The sequence below is a fragment of the Leucoraja erinacea genome, unplaced genomic scaffold (genome assembly GCF_028641065.1).
Source record: "Leucoraja erinacea ecotype New England unplaced genomic scaffold, Leri_hhj_1 Leri_909S, whole genome shotgun sequence".
NCBI classification, from domain to species: domain Eukaryota; kingdom Metazoa; phylum Chordata; class Chondrichthyes; order Rajiformes; family Rajidae; genus Leucoraja; species Leucoraja erinaceus.
In genome coordinates, this window is record NW_026576849.1 from 255 (window position 1) to 15,924 (window position 15,670).

Consider the following 15,670-nt stretch of genomic DNA (forward strand, 5'->3'; position numbering starts at 1 on the left):
AGGGATGCTGGATTTGATATGGGAGAGGACCACCCTTTCGAAGCACTTCATTGGGATTGGAGTTAGGGCATCCGGGCGGCAGTCGTTCAGGTTGGTGACTTTGGACTTTTTTGGTACCGGCACTATGGTGGCTGTTTTCAGATGGCGGCCATCTTAATATGGGGCAAAGTTGGTGTCGACGGCGGCCATCTTGGTGAGGGGTTTATAGTAGCAGATTATGATATCGTTCAAGAGATTGCTCCCTGGAGCTACTTAGGAGACAGCATGGAGTTAGGAGAATGTTGTTTTACGCATGTCAGCTTTCCACCAGACTTGCAACGCTTCTCGAAAGATAAATAACACAGTCTTTTGATAAATAACAGTCTTTTGATTAATAGTTTATTTTAATAGTTTAATAGTACTATCATCCCCTCCACGCTGGTTATCAAACTCGCAAAACTGGGTCTCTGCATATCCCTCTGCAATTGGATCCTCGACTTCCTCATTCACAGACCACAGTCTGTTCGTGTTGGTGGAAATGTGTCAGACTCGATAACAATCAGCACGGGAGCACGTCAAGGCTGCGTGCTCAGCCCCCTGCTGTACTCACTCTATACTCATGACTGCGAAGCTGGTCATAGTGCGAACTCCATCATCAAGTTCGCTGATGGTGATGAGTCAGAGTATAGAAGAGAGATCGAGCAACTGTCCATATGGTGCCAGCACAATAACCTGGCCCTCAACACCAGCAAAACCAAGGAACTGATTGTTGACTTTGGAAGGTGTAGGATGGGGACCCACAGTCCCGTTTATATCAACGGGTCAATGGTTGAAAGGGTCAAGAGCTTCAAATTCATGGGCGTGCACATCTCTGAACATCTTTCCTGGTCCAAGAATATTGATGCAATTTTCAAGAAAACACATCAGCGCCTCCACCTCCTGAGAAGATTACGGAGAGTCGGTTTGTCAAGGAAGACTCTCTTTAACTTCTACAGGTGCACAGTAGAGAGCATGCTGGTCAGTTGCATCGTGGCTTGGTTCGGCAACTTGAGCACCCTGGAGAGGAAAAAACTACAAAAAGTAGTAAACACTGTCCAGTCCATCATCGGCTCTGACCTCCCTTCCATCGAGGGGATTTATCGCAGTGGCTGCCTCAAAAAGGCTGGCAGTATCATCAAAGACCCACACAATCCTGGCCACACACTCATCTCCCTGCTACCTTCAGGTGGAAGATACAGGAGCTTCAAGACTGCAACGACCAAGGAATAGCTACTTCCCAACAGCCATCAGGCTATTAAACTTGGCCCAGACAAAACTCTGAACATTGATAACTCATTATCTGTTATTTGCACTTTATCAGTTTATTTATTCATGTGTGTATATATTTATATCATGGTATATGGACAAGAACTTCATTGGCCTATCAGGGATACATGACAATAAACTCAATTGAACTCACTTGAACTTGAACTTGATTTATTGTTGAAGAAAAACAGTAATATATTCATCCAACCTTCTTTGAATCATACACTTTAATCTTCATCAAACTTCAGCATGTCGCTTAGAAATGTTGGAAAACTCCTCATGTAGGAAAGTTCCTCATGCAGGAAAGCTCCTCATGGTTGAAAGTTATGCCTTCTCCATGCTCCTCGAAACTAAACTAACAAATTACTAGCTTTTGCGCTAGAATCCCTGCAGCAAACACGCCCCAGGTAATGCAAAAAATCCACCCACATGATTACAGGCAGACTAAATTTAAAGGCAAATGCTATAATTAGGACACACAGCATTATGCAAAATGGCTGCTATATGGTTGACGGCGGCCATCTTGGTGAGGGGTTGATGGTGGCCATTTTGTTCGGTTCTCACCCTTCAAAGCTCCATCTTGAGAAGGTGCCAATGGCCCACTCACATTTTCCCCATTCTCCCTTTTAAACCTGTCTTTTCCACGTACCTGTCCAAGCGTCTTAGTTTCCATCCCTTTGCCCACCAGTGGCCAATCAACGTGTGGAGGAAGGGACTGCGGAAGGTGTATTAATCCAAACATAGACACAATGTGCTGGAGTAACTGGGCGGGACAGGCAGCATCTCTGGAGAGAAGGAATGGGTGACGTTTCAGGATCAGCAGAGGGATCTAGGAGTGGCCAATGTGACCCCTTCCTGCCTCTCCCTCTGACGGGCAGCACCAGCGGCCAATGGGACGTGTCCCGCCTCCCTGGCCTGACGTCACAAAGGACCAGTTCCCACCCCCTCCTTCCGTCTGCCCCCCCCCCCCCCCCCCCCCCCCCCCTCCCCCCCCCACCCCCCATCTGGAGTAACTCAGCCGGTGAGGCAGCATCAATGGAGAGAAGGAATAGGTGATGAGACTCTTCTTCAGACTGATGGTGTGGGTGAGGAGTAGCCGCATTCACCTGGTTCAAGGGTGAAGGCGAAGACACAGTGATAAGGTCCCACATAGGAGATTAGTGGGCAAAATTAGGGCACATGGTATTTGGTGTAGAGTGCTGACACGGATAGAAAATTGGTTGGAGGACAGGAAACAAAGAGTAGGGATTTCCGAATGGCAGGAAGTGACTACAGGGGTACCGCAAGGCTCGGTGCTGGGACCACAGCTATTTACAATATAGATCATTGTTTTAGATGGAGGGATTAAAAGTAACATTAGCAAATTTGCAGATGACACAAACCTGGGTGGCAGTGTGAACTGTGAGGAAGATGCTTTGAGAAAGCAGTGTGACTTGGACAGGTTGGGTTAGTGGCCAGATGCATGGCAGATGCAGTTTAATGTGGATAAATGTGAGGTTATCCACTTTGGTGGCAAATACGGGAAGGCAGATTATTATTTGAATGGTGTCAAGATGTGAGAAGAAGAAGTACAACAGGATCTGGGGGTCCTTGTACATCAGTCAATGAAAGTAAGCATGCAGGTACAGCAGGCAGTGAAGAAAGTAAATTACTTGTTAGCCTCTATAACAAGAGGAGTTGAGTACTGGAGCAAAGGTGTCTTCCTGCAGTTGTACAGGGCCCGTGTGAGACCTCACCTGGAATATTGTGCGCAGTTTTGGTCTGCAAATGTGAGGAAGGACATTCATGCTACTGAGTGCAGCGTTAGGTTCACCAGGTTAATTCCTGGGATGACAAGACTGTCATATGCTGAGAGATATGCTGAGAGGCTGGGTTTATATACTCTGGAATTTAGAAGGATGAGAGGGTATCATTGAAATTCTGAGATTATTATGGGTTTGGACAAGCGAGAGGCAGGAAACATGTTCCCAATATTGGGGGAGACCAGAACCAGGGCCCACAGTTTAAGAATAAGGGGTAAGCCATTAAGAACAGAGATGAGGAAATATGTTTTCACACGGAAATTGTGAGTCTGTGGAATTATCTGCCACAGAGGGCGGTGGAAGCCGGTTTTCTGGATAATTTCAAGACAGAGCCAGATAAAGCTCTTAAAGATAGCGGAATCAGGGGATATGGGGAAGGCATGAACGGGATACTGCTGTAGATGATCAGCCACAATCACATTGAATGACGGTGCTGGCTCAAAGAGCCGAATGGCCTACTCCTGCACCTATTGTCTATTGAGGTTCCCTGTGGGAGGAGGGGGAGCATTAGGTCCCAGCCCAGTTAGACCACGTGGTGTGAGAGTCTGCAGCGTGGCGACTCCAGGCCTGGTCGAGGCCCGCGGTCGAGTGGCACACGGGCGAAGTGTCGGAAGTGCCGGTCAGCGGATGAACAGGAAGGCAGCGAGGGTCGGCGGCTCCGGCGAGACAGCGAGGGTCGGCGGTGTCGGTGAGACAGCGAGGGTCGGCGGTGTCGGTGAGACAGACAGCGAGGGTCGGCGGTGTCGGTGAGACAGCGAGGGTCGGCGGTGTCGGTGAGACAGCGAGGGTCGGCGGTGTCGGCGGCTCCGAGACAGCGAGGGTCGGCGGTGTCGGTGAGACAGCGAGGGTCGGCGGTGTCGGTGAGACAGCGAGGGTCAGCGGCTCCGGCGAGACAGCGAGGGTCGGCGGTGTCGGTGAGACAGCGAGGGTCGGCGGCGTCAGGGAGACAGCGAGGGTCGGCAGTGCCAGTGAGACAGCGAGGGCCGGCGGCTCCGGCAAGACAGCGAGGGTCGGCGGTGTCGGTGAGGCAGCGAGGGGCGGGGGGGTCGGTGAGAAAGCGAGGGTCGGCGGTGTCGGTGAGGCAGCGAGGGTCGGCGGTGTCGGTGAGACAGCGAGGGTCGGCGGTGTCGGTGAGACAGCGAGGGTCGGCGGCTCCGGTGAGACAGCGAGGGTCGGCGGTGTCGGTGAGACAGCGAGGGTCGGCGGCGCCGGTGAGACAGCGAGGGTCGGCGGTGTCGGTGAGACAGCGAGGGTCGGCGGTGTCGGTGAGACAGCGAGGGTCGGCGGTGCCGGTGAGACAGCGAGGGTCGGCGGTGTCGGTGAGACAGCGAGGGTCGGCGGTGTCGGTGAGACAGCGAGGGTCGGCGGTGTCTGCGGTGAGGCAGCGAGGGTCGGCGGTGGCGGCGAGGCAGCGAGGGTCGGCGGTGTCGGTGAGAGAGGGAGTGTGGGGGGTGTTGGGGAGGCAGCGAGGGTCGGCGGTGTCGGTGAGACAGCGAGGGTCGGCGGTGTCGGTGAGACAGCGAGGGTCGGCGGTGTCGGTGAGACAGCGAGGGTCGGCGGTGTCGGTGAGACAGCGAGGGTCGGCGGTGTCCGGCGAGACAGCGAGGGTCGGCGGTGTCGGTGAGACAGCGAGGGTCGGCGGTGTCGGTGAGACAGCGAGGGTCGGCAGTGTCGGTGAGGCAGCGAGGGTCGGCGGTGTCGGTGAGAGAGCGAGGGTCGGCGGTGCCGGTGAGACAGCGAGGGTCGGCGGTGTCGGTGAGACAGCGAGGGTCGGCGGTGTCGGTGAGACAGCGAGGGTCGGCGGTGCCGGTGAGACAGCGAGGGTCGGCGGTGTCGGTGAGACAGCGAGGGTCGGCGGTGTCGGTGAGACAGCGAGGGTCGGCGGTGTCGGTGAGACAGCGAGGGTCGGCGGTGTCGGTGAGACAGCGAGGGTCGGCGGTGCCGGTGAGACAGCGAGGGTCGGCGGTGTCGGTGAGAGGGTCGGCGGTGTCGGTGAGACAGCGAGGGTCGGCGGTGTCGGTGAGACAGCGAGGGTCGGCGGTGCCGGTGAGACAGCGAGGGTCGGCGGCGTCGGTGAGACAGCGAGGGTCGGCGGTGTCGGTGAGACAGCGAGGGTCGGCGGTGTCGGTGAGACAGCGAGGGTCGGCGGTGTCGGTGAGACAGCGAGGGTCGGCGGTGTCGGTGAGACAGCGAGGGTCGGCGGTGTCGGTGAGACAGCGAGGGTCGGCGGTGTCGGTGAGACAGCGAGGGTCGGCGGTGTCGGCGAGGCAGCGAGGGTCGGCGGTGTCGGCGAGACAGCGAGGGTCGGCGGTGTCGGTGAGACAGCGAGGGTCGGCGGTGTCAGTGAGACTGCGAGGGTCGGCGGTGTCGGTGAGTCGGTGAAGGTCGGCGGCAACGGCTACGGGTGAAGTCACATAGAAACATAGAAAACAGGTGCAGGAGTAGCCATTCGGCCCTTCGAGCCTGCACCGCCATTCAATATGATCATGGCTGATTATTCTACTCAGTATCCCGTACCTGCCTTCTCTCCATACCCCCTGATCCCTTTAGCCACAAGGGCCACATCTAACTCCCTCTTAAATATAGCCAACGAACTGGCCTCAACTACCTTCTGTGGCAGAGAATCCCAGAGATTCATCATTCTCTGTGTGAAAAATGTTTTCCTCATCTCGGTCCTAAAATATTTCCCCCTTATCCTTAAACTGTGACCCCTTGTTCTGGACTTCCCCAACATCGGGAACAATCTTCCTGCATCTAGCCTGTCCAACCCCTTAAGAATTTTGTAAGTTTCTATAAGATCTCCCCCTCAATCTTCTAAATGATAGCGTGTACAAGCCGAGTCTATCCAGTCTTTCTTCATATGAAAGTCCTGACATCCCAGGAATCAGTCTGGTGAACCTTCTCTGTACTCCCTCTATGGCAAGAATGTCTTTCCTCAGATTAGGCAGAGAGTCACGCGGGGAGATCGGCGACACCAGCATCCCCTCCACCCACACAGTGTCAGTGATCGCGCTGCACCGCAACCGGCATCACGACCCCCGACCCCCACACACCGGGGTGATTCACCTCCGACCCCCACACCGGGGTGATTCACCCCCGACCCCCACAGCGGGGTGATTCACCCCTGACCCCCCGACCCCCACACCGGGGTGATTCACCCCCGACCCCCACACCGGGGTGTTCACCCCCGACCCCCACAGTGTCGGTGAGGCAGCGAGGGTCGGCGGTGTCGGTGAGACAGCGAGGGCCGGCAGTGTCGGTGAGGCAGCGAGGGTCGGCGGTGTCGGTGAGAGAGCGAGGGTCAGCGGTGTCGGTGAGGCAGCGAGGGTCGGCGGTGTCGGTGAGGCAGCGAGGGACCGAGGCACCGTCGGTGAGACAGCGACCCCGGCGAGAGTCGGTGACACAGCGGGGTGTCGGTGAGACAGCGAGGGCGGCGAGTCGGCGGTGTCGGGTGTCGGTGAGACAGCGAGGGTCGGGTGGTGAGACAGCGAGGGTCGGCGGTGTCGGTGAGACAGCGAGGGTCGGCGGTGTCGGTGAGAGACAGCGAGGGTCGGCCGGTGGTGAGACAGCGAGGGTCGGCGCCGTGTGCGGTCCTCCGGGGGTCGGCAGCGAGCCGGGGTCGGCCGGTCGGTGTCAGCGTGAGACAGCGAGGGTCGGCGGTGTCGGTGAGACAGCGAGGGTCGGCGGTGTCGGTGAGACAGCGAGGGTCGGCGGTGTCACCCCAAGACAGCGAGGGTGGTGTCGGTGAGACAGCGGTGTCGAGGCCGAGGGTCCGGCACACAGCGAGGGTCGGCGGTGTTCAGACAGCGAGGGTCGGCCCAGAGAGACGAGGGTCGGCCGGTGTCGGTGAGTCACAAGGCAGCGAGGGGGTGATTAGAAACATAGAAAACAGGTGCATCTCGGTTCCCTAAAATATTTCCCCCCGACCCCCTTCTCTCCCATACCCCTGACCCCACCCTGGACCCCCACATCGGGGTGAATCACCTGCCCTCCGAATCCATTCTCTGTGTGAACCCACTTAAGAATTTTGTAAGTTTCCGACTTCCCCAACATCGATCTCCTGCATCCCCTGTCCAACCCCTAAGAATTTCTAAATTATAAGCGTGTCCCAAGCCGAGTTCACCAGTCTATCCAGTCTTCATCATATGAAAGTCCTGACATCCCAGGAATCAGTCTGGTGAACCTTCTCTGTACTCCCTCTATGGCAAGAATGTCTTTCCTCAGATTAGGCAGAGAGTCACGCGGGGAGATCGGCGACACCGGCATCCCCTCCACCCACACAGTGTCAGTGATCGCGCTGCACCGCAACCGGCATCACGACCCCCGACCCCCACACGAGGGTGATTCACCTCCGACCCCCACACCGGGGTGATTCACCCCCGACCCCCACATCGGGGTGATTCACCCCCGACCCCCACCCCCACCGGGGTGATTCACCCCCGACCCCCACACCGGGGTGATTCACCCCCGACCCCCACACCGGGGTGATTCACCCCCGACCCCCACACCGGGGTGATTCACCCCCGGGGTGATTCACCCCCGACCTCCACACCGGGGTGATTCACCCCCGACCCCCACACTGGGGTGATTCACCCCCGACCTCCACACCGGGGTGATTCACCCCCGACCCCCACACTGGGGTGATTCACCCCCCGGACCCCCACACCGGGGTGATTCACCCTCCGGACCCCCAGATGGGGAGCTTCACCCGGGTGCCGGGCTGTCTGTAGACTCGCCGCCGTGTTTCAGCCGCCAAACACCAACAGATATTGCCAAGTGCAGGAACTATCTTTGAAGAAGTGGGGATGTGTGCGACTGCCCTATGGCTACAGATATCAGGCCCGTACGAAGCTTTTCAAAAAGGGGGGTGGCATGACAGGATTACAAAAAACTTAATGTGAAATAATTTGCGCTCTGCACACATCACGAGCGCGAAGCGTGAAGTCCCTCGATGCCAGGGTCCAGGGCCCCCTTAAGGGCCCTGGAAACTCTGGGGTTTTTCATGCTTTCTGATGCATTCTGAGCCTTATTTTGGGGCATTTTTGCACCAAATGTATGACCAATATTTCAGAAATTAACAGGAATCTGAGTGCTTCCCTCTCATACAACGTCTCTGCTGCCTTGGGTGATGCAGGACAGGACATGAGCTTTGGGACACGATGTGAAGCTGTTGCCATCTATCCCAGCCTGGTAAAAACCTGGATGTAGTGGATTTGGAGAGGATGTTTCCACTACTGGGAGAGTCCAGGACCAGTGGTCACAGCTTCAGAATTAAAAGACGTTCCTTTAGGAAGGAGATGAGCAGGAATTTCTTAAGTCAGAGGGTGGTGAACTGTGGGAATTCATTGCCACAGACAGCTGTGGAGGTCAAGTCAATGGACATTTTTCAGGAGTAGATTAGAAACATAGAAATTAGGTGCAGGAGTAGGCCATTCGGCCCTTCGAGCATGCACCGCCATTCAATATGATCATGGCTGATCATCCAACTCAGTATCCCATCCCTGCCTTCTCTCCATACCCCCTGATCCCCTTAGCCACAAGGGCCACATCTAACTCCCTCTTAAATATAGCCAATGAACTGGCCTCAACTACCCTCTGCGGCAGAGAGTTCCAGAGATTCACCACTCTCTGTGTGGAAAATGATGTTCTCATCTCGGTTTTAAAGGATTTCCCCCTTATCCTTAAGCTGTGACCCCTTGTCCTGGACTTCCCCAACATCGGGAACAATCTTCCTGCATCTAGCCTGTCCAACCTCTTAAGAATTGTGTAAGTTTCTATAAGGTCCCCTCTCAATCTCCTAAATTCTAGAGAGTATAAGCCAAGTCTATCCAGTCTTTCTTCATAAGACAGTCCTGACATCCCAGGAATCAGTCTGGCGAACCTTCCCTGCACTCCCTCTATGGCAATAATGTCCTTCCTCAGATTTGGAGACCAAAACTGTACGCAATGCTCCAGGTGTGATCTCACCAAGACCCTGTACAACTGCAGTAGAACCTCCCTGCTCCTATACTCAAATAGATTGGTAGATTCTTGATTGATATGGGTGTCGGAGGTAATGGGGAGAAGGTAGGAGGATGGGTTTGAGAAGGAAAGATATCCTCCCATGCAGATATCCATGGTAAATGGTAGGGAATTGAAGAATACTGGATATAACCGTGCATAGTTCCTTGAAGGTGGAATCTCATATAGACAGGGTGGTAAAGAAAGCTTTTCGTATGCTAGCCTTTATAAATCAGAGCATTGAGTATAGAAGCTGGGATGTAATGTTAAAATTGTACAAGGCATTGGTGAGACCAAATCTGGAGTATGGTGTACAATTTTGGTCGCCCAATTATAGGAAGGCTGTCAACAAAATAGAGAGAGTACAGAGGCGATTTACTAGAATGTTGCCTGGGTTTCAACAACTAAGTTACAGAGAAAGGTTGAATAAGTTAGGTCTTTATTCTCTGGAGCGCAGAATTTTGAGGGGGGACTTGATAGAGGTCTTTAAAATGATGAGAGGGATAGACAGAGTTGAAGTGGACAAGAATTTCCCTTTGAGAATAGGGAGGATTCAAACAAGATGACATGACTTCAGAATTAAGGGACAGAAGTTTAGGGGTAATATGAGGGGGAACTTCTTTACTCAGAGAGTGGTAGCGGTGTGGAATGAGCTTCCAGTGGAAGTGGTGGAGGCAGGTTCATTGGTATCATTTAAAAATAAATTGGATGGACATATGGATGAGAAGGGAATGGAGGGTTATGGTATGAGTGCAGGCAGGTGGGACTAAGGGGAAAAAAAAATGTTCGGCACGGACTTGTAGGGCCGAGATGGCCTGTTTCCGTGCTGTAATTGTTATATGGTTATATGGTTATATGATAGAGTCATAGAGTGATACAGTGTGGAAACAGGCCCTTCGGCCCAGCATGTCTCATCCGCACTAGTCCCACCTGCCCACGTTTTTTGTTTTTTTTTAATATTTGATTTATTAGAAGTGAGTACAAAGCATTGGTACAAAAACGATGTTAACATATTACATTCTCTGTACATCTTCCCTTTTTTTTAAAGAGAGAAGTGATAAAGGAGAGAAGAAAAAGAGGTTGTGAAAAGTGAAGAATAGATTAGTGAGCGTGGGTGAAAAACCAATAAAGAAAAAGTGAAAGAGAAGAAATAAGTGAAGAAGGAAAGCAGGAGGGAGATTATTCCATTGCCACAGTGAGATGTTTTTTTTTTTTAATATTCTAAATCATCTTTCACCCATACCTGAAACTGTTGGTTTTCATGATACTATGACACCACATGAATCCAATAAATCAATAAATGGGGACCAACTCCTTAAGAATAGGTCTTGTTTGTCTATTAGGAGGAGTCTCATTTCTTCCAAATGTGCTGTGTCCAGCATATTACTGATCCACATTTTAAATGTTGGTATATTAGCATTTTTCCAAAATTTAAGTATAAGTTTTATTGCTGTTATTAACCCATAATTTCACCATCTACGAGGAGGAGGTGAGGAGCATCTTCAGGGGACTTAAGGGGAATAAAGCCCCCGGCCCAGATAACATCAGCCCCTTCGTTCTCCACCACTGCGCTGCGGAACTGGCTGGGGTTTTTACCAACATCTTCAACACCTCCCTCTGTAAAAGCTCAGTACCCAATTGCTTCAAAGAATCCATTATCATCCCGGTTCCCAAGACCAAGACCGTCTCCTGTCTCAATGACTACAGACCCATTGCCTTGACATCGGCAGTCATGAAATCATTTGAGCGCATCATGCTCAATCACCTGAAAACTGTCACCACCCCACTCATGGACCCATACCAATTTGCTTAGAGCCAACAGGTCAGTTGAGGACACCGTCAATTTAGCAACTCATCACATTCTGAACCACCTGGAGTCCGCAAATACATATGCTCGCATCCTGTTCATGGATTTCAGCTCCGCATTCAATACAATAAACCCGGCTAAACTGTTCAATAAATTACTGGACGTGAACATTGACCCATGCATCTGCCACTGGATTCACAGCTTTCTCTGGAACAGGCAACAAAGGGTGAGGATCAACAATAACACATCCTCCCCTCTGTTCCTCAGTACAGGCACACCCCAAGGCTGTGTTCTTTCACCCTGGCTATTCTCCCTTTACACAAACCAGCTCACATCCCACCACAGCTCCGTCAACCTGTACAAGTACACGGACGACTCAACCATCATAGGATTCATCACCAACAACCAAGAAACTGAATACCGTGCACAGGTCCACCAAGCAGTGACCTGGTGTACAGACCATGACCTCTTACTCAATTCATCAAAAACAAAAGAACTCATCATCGACCCAAGACGCCAGCCATCCCCCAAAACTCCTGTGCTCATTAAAGGTGAATCCATCTCCATCACTGACACATTCAAACTCCTTGGAACCCACATCAGCAACAACCTCAAATGGAGGACAAACGCAGACCACATCTATGGAAAAGCCCAGCAAAGACTTTTCCATCTCCAACAGCTTGGGAAGTTCAGAGTAAGGTCTCATCTCATGCTCCGCTTCTACACAGCCATCATTGAAAGCATCCTCACTTCATCCATCACAGTCTGGTTCGGCAGTCTCGACTCACTCTCCCGGAAAAAATTACAGCGCATCATCAACAGAGCATCAAAAATTATTGGCTTACCCCTACCATCCCTTGAATCACTCTATCACAAACGGACATTACACAGAGCCCGCAAGATCATTTCTGATACTACTCACCCTGCACACTATGCCTTTCAGTTACTGCCCTCTGGGAGGCGCTACAGGACAATTGTCTCCAAAACAAACCGCTTCAAAAACAGTTTCATTCCCACTGCAATTAACATTTTAAACTCTGTACGGTGAGGAATAATAATAAGCTTGGCCCTTATGTATTATGTAATACGTCTGTCTGTATGTACATCTATGCTATATGTTTAATGTTGATGAAATGTTGGAACCTGTACCGAGCTGTACTGATAACAAGTTCCACCAGCCTGGCTGTGTGGTCATTAAAATACAATACAATAACAATAATTGAAAAATGAGTTTTGGTGTGTATTTAATTTGTTCCCATCTCCACTTACTCCAAATATAATCATTTCAGTGTTAGGTTCCATTTTTGTCTTAAATAGCTTTGAGAATATATCAAATATATCGCACCAAAATTTATAAAGTGTTGAACAAGAGACAAATGAGTGCGTAATATTGGCATTTTGAGAAAGACATTTATCACAAATGGGAGAAATATTTGGATAAAATTTATTCAACCTAGTTTTGGAATAATATAATCTTTGTAATATTTTAAATTGAATTAAGTTATGTCTAGCATTGATCGAACATTTATGTATATGTATCAAATATTTTTCCCATGTTTCTTTTGAGATTTTTATCATGAATTCTTCTTCCCAGTCTTCTCTAATTGCCTCTGTTGATGGTAATCCTATATTTAAAATACTGTTATACAAGTATGATATTAATTTTGTTGACTGTGCTGGACCACTTTCTGTTTACAGATATTAATGCCACCTGCTGGATGTTCAGGTTCCTACAGCTTTGGGTTACCTTTCCTGTTAGGCAGGAAGTTGTCATAAGCCAGGAAGCCCAGCTCAGGGACAGTACCGCATGGTGCAGACTGTAATTCTAGTGTGTAATTTCTGCCATCTCACCGCACCAGTTTGTTAGACGCAATGTCTGTGAGTAATCATGTTTGTGTAACAGCAGCTTTATATGTTATTGTGCAGGATTGCTATTATTAACAGTTAAGAATGTTTCATGTGCCCTGGCTAGTTTCTTACATAACACCATTGTATTTAGTGGTGGCATCATAGTTTATGTTTCTATACCAAGTGTATAACGTTACTAAATATGCGGTTTCTCTTTCTGCTTGTATGTTACAGTTTTACAGTTGAAAACAGTAAAGAATCAACGACATCTCGTGTCTACGGGTCTTTATTGGATTAATTGTTTAACTTGCTAGATAGCTGGATAGGGACATCCAGCGAGTCCAGTATAGTAAAAAGACAGCACCACAACAAGCTGGACTACAGGGTGGCCCACATCATCACATTGCCCGTCCACACCTCAACGCCATGGCAACAAGCAACCAAGACAACGCTTCACAGAATGAAGCCAAGTCCCTCAGCGTTCGTTCGTACTGCTCTGCAGCCAGCTCCAGTGCCAGCATGGCCGCCCTTAAAGCACGGGCTAAAGCAAAAGCAGCTGAAGCTAGTGCAGCATTCGCTCAGAGAGAGATAGATATGAAGGTCGACGCTGCGCGGATTCAGGCGACCTTAGAGGCCTTGCAGCAAGAAAAAGAGATGAAAGCAGCCATTGCAAAGGCCGACACCATAGAAGCAGGTTTATTAGCAGAACAAGGGTCACGTGATAGATCACCGAGCCCCGCTCGCCCTCAAAACCAGCACGAGCGTACTCTGGACTACGTTATAGAGCAAGCCAGCATAAAGTCAAGCCAACACGTCACTGATTATGATATCGAGAGTGGTAGCATAGTATTTTGCCCATTGCCGCCCATTCACCAGACCAAATCTAATCTGGCCAGTTCATTTCATAGTCATCACAATCCCAGTAATGTGCAAGGAAACGTGGAGCATAAATTGGAGGATAGAAAGCCAACGGCAACCTTTCTGCACAGCGGCTCTAACAACTCTCCTCAAGCCACCAACGATATCAATCCCACCACCATGGACCTTGCCAGATACCTTGCCCGCAGCCAGCTCGTTACAACAGGATTGACGGCCTTTAACGACAAGCCTGAGAATTACTGGGCTTGGAGATCCTCCTTCCAAAACGTCATAGAACGCCTGGGCCTTTCACCCAGAGAGGAGCTCGATCTTTTAGTAAAATGGCTTGGGAAAGAATCCTCGGAGCAGGCAACAAGAATTAAGGCTGTCAACATGAGGAATCCTAAAGCAGGTTTGAAGATGGCTTGGCAGAGGCTCGAAGAAACTTATGGTTCACCCGAGTCTATCGAGCATGCCCTCTTTACCAAGCTTGAGAACTTTCCCAGGATCACCATCAAAGAGCCATACAAGTTACGTGAGCTCGGGGACCTTCTGTCAGAAATCGAAGCGGCAAAGGCCGATGGGTATCTACCTGGTTTGTCTTACCTTGATACCTCAGGGGAGTTGCACCGATTGTCGAGAAGCTTCCTTATAACATCCAGGAAAAGTGGACTGAATTTGGATCCAATTATAAACGCCGCCACCGCATCTCTTTCCTCCCATTTAAAGTGTTTGCTGCCTTTATCCGTGCGGAGGCAAAACCCAGAACGGATCCCAGCTTCAATCTTTGCCTCTCTCGTCCAGCAATCGTCCAGAGGGATAACATAGAGAAACATGGTAAAACTCTCGTCTCCGTCCACAGGACACAAGCATCTCCAACAACTCCTGAGACACAGAAATCCAGTGACCCATCAAAGCTGTGTCCCATTCATGCCAAGATTCATCCATTAAAGAAGTGCAGAGCCTTCAGAGAAAAGAGCCTGGAAGACCGCAAACACTTCCTTAAGGAACATTCCATTTGTTTCCGCTGCTGCTCCTCCACAAGTCATTTCGCCAAGAACTGCACAGCAAAAGCGAAATGTACCGAGTGCAACAGTGACAGACACCTCTCCGCTCTACATCCAGGCCCAGCCCCTTGGAAGTCCGAGCCATCTGCCCCCGCATCCGAGCATGGCGGGGAGGAAGAGATAGCAGTAAACCAGGAGATCACCTCCACATGCACGGAGGTGTGCGGTGATAGGGTCAGCGCGAGAGCATCCGCTAAGATATGTCTCATCTCAGTCTATCCAGAAGGACGTCGCCAAGAGGCACGCAGGATGTACGCCATCTTAGATGAACAGAGCAACCGCTCTCTTGCAACATCCGAGTTTTTCAATATCTTTGGGATCAAAGGAAATCTTAAGCCATATTCACTGCGGACATGTGCCGGGCTTAAGCAGACTGCAGGTAGAACAGCCTGCGGTTACATGGTGGAGTCTGTGGATGAGAAGACATTGCTCCCTCTTCCTCCACTCCTAGAATGCAATCAAGTGCCTAACAACCGTGCCGAGATCCCCACTCCCAACGTTGCGCTTCACCACAGCCATCTCAGATGCATTGCCAACGCGATTCCTCCACTGGACCCAAAGGCCAAAATACTGCTCCTATTGGGAAGAGATATTCTGCAAGTGCATAAAGAAAGGAAATTAATTAACGGCCCCAACAATGCCCCGTTCGCCCAGAAGCTAGATTTGGGATGGGTAGTTGTCGGTCATGTATGTCTTGGTGGAGCACATCGACCTACCCAAGTGGACACCTACAAGACCTGCATTCTAGGAAACGGTCGACCTACCTACCTCACACCGTGCACGAGCCACGTCACGGTGAAGGAGAAGTTCACCTACTCACCTCTTTGTGAGGATGATCCAGAGTTGATGTCCATGGCCGGTCTACAGGAGACCACATGTGGACCGAACCTCGGGCAGTCAGTCTTCCGTCGTACTGCCAGCGATAATGACCTAGCACCATCATTCGATGACCTGAGGTTTCTCCAGATTATGGATGACCAATGTTACCAAGATAACTCAAATAG